Source organism: Lathyrus oleraceus, chromosome 3, assembly GCF_024323335.1.
Source record: "Lathyrus oleraceus cultivar Zhongwan6 chromosome 3, CAAS_Psat_ZW6_1.0, whole genome shotgun sequence".
Classification (NCBI taxonomy): Eukaryota; Viridiplantae; Streptophyta; class Magnoliopsida; order Fabales; family Fabaceae; genus Lathyrus; species Lathyrus oleraceus.
In genome coordinates, this window is record NC_066581.1 from 270,484,931 (window position 1) to 270,492,540 (window position 7,610).

The 7,610-nt window shown below is 31.9% G+C and overlaps 1 long non-coding RNA gene across 1 annotated transcript; it reads right to left on the minus strand.

The window, feature by feature from the left end:
- Positions 1 to 4,005: 4,005 nt before the first annotated feature.
- On the minus strand, positions 4,006 to 5,867 carry LOC127129154 (uncharacterized). Its single transcript, XR_007806198.1, has 2 exons — positions 5,699 to 5,867; positions 4,006 to 4,626 (listed from the first exon to the last, which is right to left on the minus strand). It is a non-coding gene; the product is annotated as an uncharacterized LOC127129154 (long non-coding RNA).
- Between the last annotated feature and the right edge of the window lie 1,743 nt (positions 5,868 to 7,610).

The following is a 7,610-nucleotide window of genomic DNA, read 5'->3' on the forward strand; positions in this document are numbered from 1 at the left end:
ACCAGAGAGAATGAGGTTTCCTTTTCCTCCCAAGTTCTTTAATTGAGTGGCTCCATCACTCATTGATTCATAAATACTTGCTAGGATTATTTCGCTTAAACAAACGTCACATCCATCATGCAGTTGGTTCGCCAGAGTAAGGTACTTTTTAGCGACCTGTATGGACTTCGAGCAGAACACGGAGTGGGATAACCACAAAGCTAAGAAGGATATATGTTCCACATCAGAAATAGTGTCAATATCCTTGTCATGGTAGTGTGCGATATGGGTCGAATATGCTTCCCTGGAGGTGGAAAAGGCTATAGTATCCTCAGAATCAATATCGGGGTCGTATGTGTGACAAGTAGGTTTTAGCCCTGTGATAACGTCTCGTTCGAAGAGAGTTGGTGTGATCATACCACATGGAAGGTGGAAGGTGGAATGTGTGCTATCCTAAAAGTACAACGAAGAGACTAACATAGATAAGTTATACTCTAAGCTTAATTTCGACAGCATTATCAGGTCATAAATCCCCATATCTTTCCAATTTCGGGCTTTGGTTTTTTCTATTTTGTTTAGCCATTCTATATAATTTGTTGGGTCTTTAAATGAGGGAGTGGAACGAAAAAACCTTAAAGTCGTTGTTCATAAATCTCAAATCTATGGTTTCGTCTGTTTTGGGTTCTTCAGCAGTGGTTAGTTCAACCCTAGGTTTATTGGCTTGCCCTATGGGTTTACATTTATGATGAGAAGGGAAGTATTCATTAAGCTTACTAAAATTAATATCTAAATCAGCCAAAGGTCCAAATAACGCATGTGTTTTACCAGAAACAGAAATGGGAATAAGTACCTGAGAGGCGTAAATCCTGCGTTGTTCTTCAGTTTTTGGTTCTAGGAGATATTGTTGGTTGCCCACCATTATTGGACCAGGTAATGTAGCGAAAGGAGGTAGTTCTGAAATCTTCTTGGGAGTTTTTGATTTGACAGACATCTTGGTAGCTTTACTTATGTCCTTGGAGGTTTTGCTTGAGGTTTCCATTGTTGTTAAGTTTTGAAGGAAAGGAGAAAATATGGGTTTGCTTGAAGGTTGTTTAAGAAGATGAAAAGTTAGAGTGTTTGACATTTCAGAAAGCGTAAAAAATGGAATTGGTATGAGTTCTGTCTTTTATAAGCGTTTTTGGAAGGAAAAAGGGTTCAAATCAACATTAATGGTTGACAAGTTAGTGGGACATGTGTCTTTCCTGGATTATGCATTGAAGAGGTGGTAATTAATGCCTAACCACATGATCTCCTAGGGTCTAGGAAACGTGATGATTAAAAAGATTTGGGTGTGGGTTGAAAAGAAGTTGTCAGGAAAAGGTAATGATGACTCTGACGTTACAAGACAGCTGGGAGAAACTGAAAAGTTTTTTTGTAACATTGGGACATTTAGTGACATGCAAGAATTATCCAAGGTGTCGAAGCATGTTCTTAAAAAATACCTTTTTCTTCAATGTTTTGAAAATGACATTTTTGGGTGGCAATTTGTTAACTCTTAATTTCGACGCCCATATTGGAATTAAGAAATTGAGTTCCCTGTGAAGATGTTTCGACTAGATCAAATATTGGGAGTTCTAGTCGAAGATGCCTTGATGAGAGGGTCAAGATGTTGCAGGGACTTAGAATTCAAATTCAAATAAAGGAGAGAACGTTTGTTCTTATTTAAATTGTTGAAGATTCACGTGGAGCATAGTGGATAGTTGCATCCATGCAAAGCGCCATTTGTCTCGATGAAAGAAAGGTCGTTAGAAGCGGTTATTTCGATTAGTATAAATAAAAGATCTTAGTGCTAGGATCGTGTGTGTACAAATATGTAAAAAAAAATATCCGTGTGTAGAGAAACAATAAATTGAGAAATGTACGTTTGATTTACACCATTGTCATTTACTTTGAAGTAATTCAATTCATCTTTTATTTCTAGAAACATCTCTTTATTTAAAGGATTTATCTTTGTTGCCATTTATCTTCGTTTTACAACATTCTCTTTACTTTATGTTGTTCGTTTCTTTTTTTTTTGTATCTTCACGAATCACTATTATTATAAACATTGTCGAAGTGTTTATGTTCATTAGAATTCACTTTTAAAATAATTAGCACATGTCCTATGATCAATATGATCGATCATATAAGTAACCAAATTTAGTAATTTGGAATATCAACGATTGTTTACCGATTTTCACGGTAAACAGTTATGCACGCTTGTTTTAATAAATAATTGGATCAAAGTTTGTCTACCAATCTATTCGGGGATGAGTGAAAACTTAACTTACTAAGTATTGGTTCAAATCGTAAGATACCTTTATCTGAAATCATGAAATTTCCTTAATAATGGATTTAGATATATTTTGAAAATGGTGGGGGATTGTTGGAGAAATTTTCAAATATTTAACTGAAAAATAATAATGATTAAATTGAGTTTATGAATTTTTTTAATCATAAATTGCTATGTGTTTCCATTTTCATTGAGGATGAATGTGTTTCTAGATAGAAATAAGAGAGGTTATCATGAGGGATGAGGGAGAGGGAATGGAACGTGTTTTCTGCAAACGGGGAAACGACCGTGCAAGTTTATCCTAGGGTTTCTTCATCGTGATGTTCCTCTTTTTGTCATTGTCATTTCGATAATGTTTTTTGACAATATTATTCTGACATCGTCATTGTCTCTAGTTTGTCTCTCCACTTCTCTATAAAATTAATTTAGATTTCAAATCTTTCCTTTTTTTTATCGCCTCATCTTATTATCTAATCAAAAAAATTCAACCTAAATCCAATAACTATATTTTATAATGCAAAATTTAAATTCTCATAAATCACATTCAATTTTACTTTCCATCTTATCTACCATGGTCAATGAAACATATTACCCATTGTCATATCAAACTCACTAAAAGTTTCAATACCATAACAAAAATAATTTTAGTTCTACTAAAGATCTTGGTTTTGATATAAAGTTTTAGTTTCCTTTGTCAATATTATGTGTTGATAAAGGATTGAGACAAAAAAAACATTTTATGCTTAAATAAAAGAGCACATTGAAATAGAACTATTGGTCGTTGAAATTAGAGCATCACTATTATACTATTATAAGGGAGAGGAAGAAGTTTCAATTATTTTGGCAGACTAGTTTTTAACACAAACCAAAATAATTGGGCAAAAACAGTGGTTTTAAGTTGAAACTCAAAATTGAGATTTAAATTCACAACTAAAATTTAAAACTCAAAAATTAAAACAAGTTCTTATTTTTAAATTTTTAAAACAATAAGCCACACTTAACGAGATCTTCAATAATCTTAAAATCACAATCTCTGAAAGTTATGCGAAACAATATGTATTATACAAGGAGGATTTTTATCCAAAGAAAAATAATAAAAACATAAAAAGGACTGCATTTAGGCATATTTTCCAACGAATCTTTATTTTTAGGAGAGCATGTGATTCAAAACCGTTGAGGATAGTTCTAGATCTGGTCCAAGACGAACTGTTGTAGGAGATTCATTGAAACCATTAAATTCAGAATATGGTAAAGTAGCTCGGAGGTGGGGAACTACCCCTTTGATGGGGATTGCAATGGTCCTATTTACGGTATTTCTCTCTATTATTTTAGAGATTTATAATTCGACCCTTTTATTGGACCAAATTTCTAAGAATTAGAGAATTTGATTCCCAAGAACCAACTAACTAGCTTTTCAATAGAAAAGTAAAGTTTACCATTTAGATCGTTCCTTTTTAGCCCATTCCATTTTGATTTATTTGGTAGTTCGAGCGCGAAACTTCTTTATTTCCCTATTTCTGGAATATGAGTGTGTGACTTGTTACATTTGTATAAATGGACCTCCAACCACAACACAACACCCCCCCCCCCCCCCCCCCCCCCCCCCCCCCTTCATTCACCTTTTCACCCTATCTGACATCTCCAAAAATTAGTGCAACCTAACTAACTAGTCTTAAACATGTTATCCAAATATCGATAAATTTAAATCAAATATATAGATAAAGGAAAAGATATTTATTGCTCTGCCATGTAAGTCAAGTAAAACATAAGAAAATATATCAAATCAATCAAAATAGATCGATGACTCGACGATTAAAAAGGATGGACACTACAATAGTCATGACGACAAAATACAACCTTGTCTATTAGAGTACCTGTTTAACCACCATCAGGCCATATCCCTAAGGATCAGATGAATGATAAGTAAGCATAGTAGAACCATCTGATGTGGACAGCTAATCCCTAGGTATTTCTCTCTGCCCATGCCCACGACTTCTCCTCCGATAAACCAAACCAAATTGTCGTCGATATAAGCGACCAATTCCTCCCACTTGTCTTCTGCCCAAGTTTTCAGGCATAGGATTCTGAAAATGACGATGGATATTCCATATACAGTGAAAAGTCAACTCATGAGTAATGTGCACAGGGGTTTCTAAGATGGTGTCTTCCATTCTGAAACTCATGTACACATAAGTCAAGCTTCTATTGAAAAGAGTTGTGCTTCCTGCATCGTCAAAATACCAAAGACTCTCTTCTTCATGATATATAATTTGTAAATCACTCCAGAGTGCATGACTTGGAACTCTTGGTAAATTAGGTGGAAAATAATTGGCCATCTACAATGTCGAAAAACACATCAAATATTCAAATAAAACACAAACTAATATTTACATACAAGTATAAAAGTAGGAATATCATATAACACATGAATTTAAATGTCACATACACAAATATTCACATAAGCTTCATATCAAACCTAACTATTCAAGGCATTCATTACTATATAAAAGCATTAACCTTTAATATTGTCAAAAATATCCTACCTATTACCGATATCAAATATCTCTTAACCATATGTCAGAAACTTACTCTCAATTAACAATATCAACACCACTAGAATTATCATGGAGCCTATTTGTTATAAATCTATTTTTGCAAAAGGTTGGTCTAAATAACGGTCATGCTAACAAGATGGGGCCATCAAATCAATATTATGTGCCCATACATGTGGTGGTTGACTTCACAATTCTAATGCAAATAAATATGATCTCTTAATTCATAGTTACTCAATCATTGAGTACTATCGAATCCTCATGTCATTGTTACATTTATTTCACATTAGTCATATAGGTTGAGTGTTAAAAAATCATATCATCTTGTTTATCTTTGTAATTCCTCATATAATGCAGTCATCCAAAAGCTCATCATATTAAGAAAAATCAATCATTTATTTATATTCTAATAGTACACATATCACATAGCATTTTTGAACAATTGTGATAAACAAGGCAAGAATAATTAAACAATACATCACTCAATAATATTGAATAGATCAATCCTATGATAAATAATTATTAGTAGCATAAAGTTAAGATCCTGAAAATTAAATTGTATAAATTGTCCCTTGTGTTAACAATATCCAATTTCCTCTATTACCATTATTATTTATTTTAAAAAATAAGATCCTAAAATGAAAATGTCTAAATTATTCCTTATAAACCTTATTTTCATAGTTTTCAATTAAATAATTTATTATATTTTAGTAGTTCTAGCTATCTAGTAAACAAAATTGACTACCAAAATTTAAAACAAAATCAAAATTTTACTTCAGAACAACAAACATAAAAAACAACAAATCTAAGATTTTAAGACATTCAATAAACTATAAAATAAAAATAAGGGATTTACCTGATTTGGGAAAACTCCAAATTTTGATGACACAATAATTTGTAAGCTATCGATTGATGATGGTTTACGATGTCATCGACAAACGCGACTCTTCAAAAAAAGTATCTACTCAATTATATGACAATGTCACGAACAATTATATGATGGGTTCGTGCGGCTAGAACCCTAAAGTATTTTTGAGAATGATTGTGTTGAAGAATATATATATATATATATATATATATATATATATATATATATATATATATATATATATATATATATATATATATATATATATTAAAATAAGTAATAATGAGTATATATTATAAAATTTTTATATGTAATAAATATTCAAACTATATATTATCCATGAGAATAGTTTTTATAAGACTTTTTAAACTTTTCTTTACATTTAATATTTTCTTAACAAATATAGTCTTATTTATTTATTTATAATTTGTTTGGTAAAATATCTTATATTATTATCTCATTGAAAGAGCTGTCAAAATGGGCCTGATCCATTAGACCGACCACGAGCCTTATATTTTAGCGCGGCTCAGAATGCAAAAGAGTTTAAAAAAATACTACCCTATCTTTTTGGACCAGCCCATCGGGCCTATGTTTTTCATGGACCGGCCAGGGCTTCGGCCAAGCCCATTAAAAATAATTTTAGATAACTTTGAGAAAAAAATTAGCTAAGGTCTGATTACATAAGTGTGTTTTCAAGTGAAAAAGAAAATATAAAGATGATGAATATATATTTTATAGATGATGTCATCAAAAATATGGTTGTGAGATCAAGAGAAAGCTTTATAAGTATTACAGATAATATTCATTTACTTTTTACTTTTACATAGATTTTTTGTGATATTCATATATATGGATGTTAATTTGATGAATATTTTAAACATCACTTAATTAAGTTTATAATTATTCTATACTTATATAGATTTTGTCCATTGCATCCCTTTTTAAAAAATTAAAACCATAATACTAAAATACGGGCCAGTCTGGCCCATAAGGATTTGGGGTGGGTTGTGATATTTAAAATTTGTGATTAATTTAAAAAAAAAACTTTTACTTTTTAAATGTGTATGTAAGTAAATATGAATTATGGGTATAAAGAGAGATACAAAGTGGAAATAAAATAGTCAAGGAAAATAAAGAGATAATACTTAGAAAGAATACTCCAGAGATTTATACAGTTTCAGTCTAACCACTTAGTCTACTTTTGCCTCCAAGACTTTCGCACAAAAACACAATTGAACTTTTTACAAAATTCGTCAATGATCCTTTATAAACAAATAAATATAGATTTTACATTGGTCAAGCTCAAGAACCAACATATATAGCTTTTACACGAGCTTACTTTAGGAGACTTCATAGACCTTTTATATAGGTAAAGCTCAAGAACCTACAAACAGAGCTTTTATACATGTCAAGCTCAATAACCTAAGACCAAGCTTTTACCAGGTTTGGCTTGAAACCTTTAAGTCTTTTACAAATATAATTTGCAAGATATTCACACTCTTGGATACATAAAGTAAATAAAAATATTTATTACAACACAACTCTCACAAAGGCTTTTTAGTCTATTGGCACTATGGAAATGAAGGAGAAGAGCGATCCAAAATACAGCGGAATTTAAAATTTCTCCTGTAGTGATCCTTATGAATGGGCATGATCAGTGATAGAATCGTTACCTCTTGTGGCGATTGTAACATTTGATGCAGATCTACGAAGCGATCACGAACGTTGAAGGATGACAACACCTCTACTCAAGGCTTTGAGTGTGTGTGTGTGAGAGAGAGAGAGAGAGAGAAACAAAATTGCAACTGCACAAATGCTTCTACACAAGGGTTCTATTTATAGAACCACTTGTGTGGGCTGCAAGCTAAAAAAAGCCCACTCAAGTGTATGTGGCCCATAT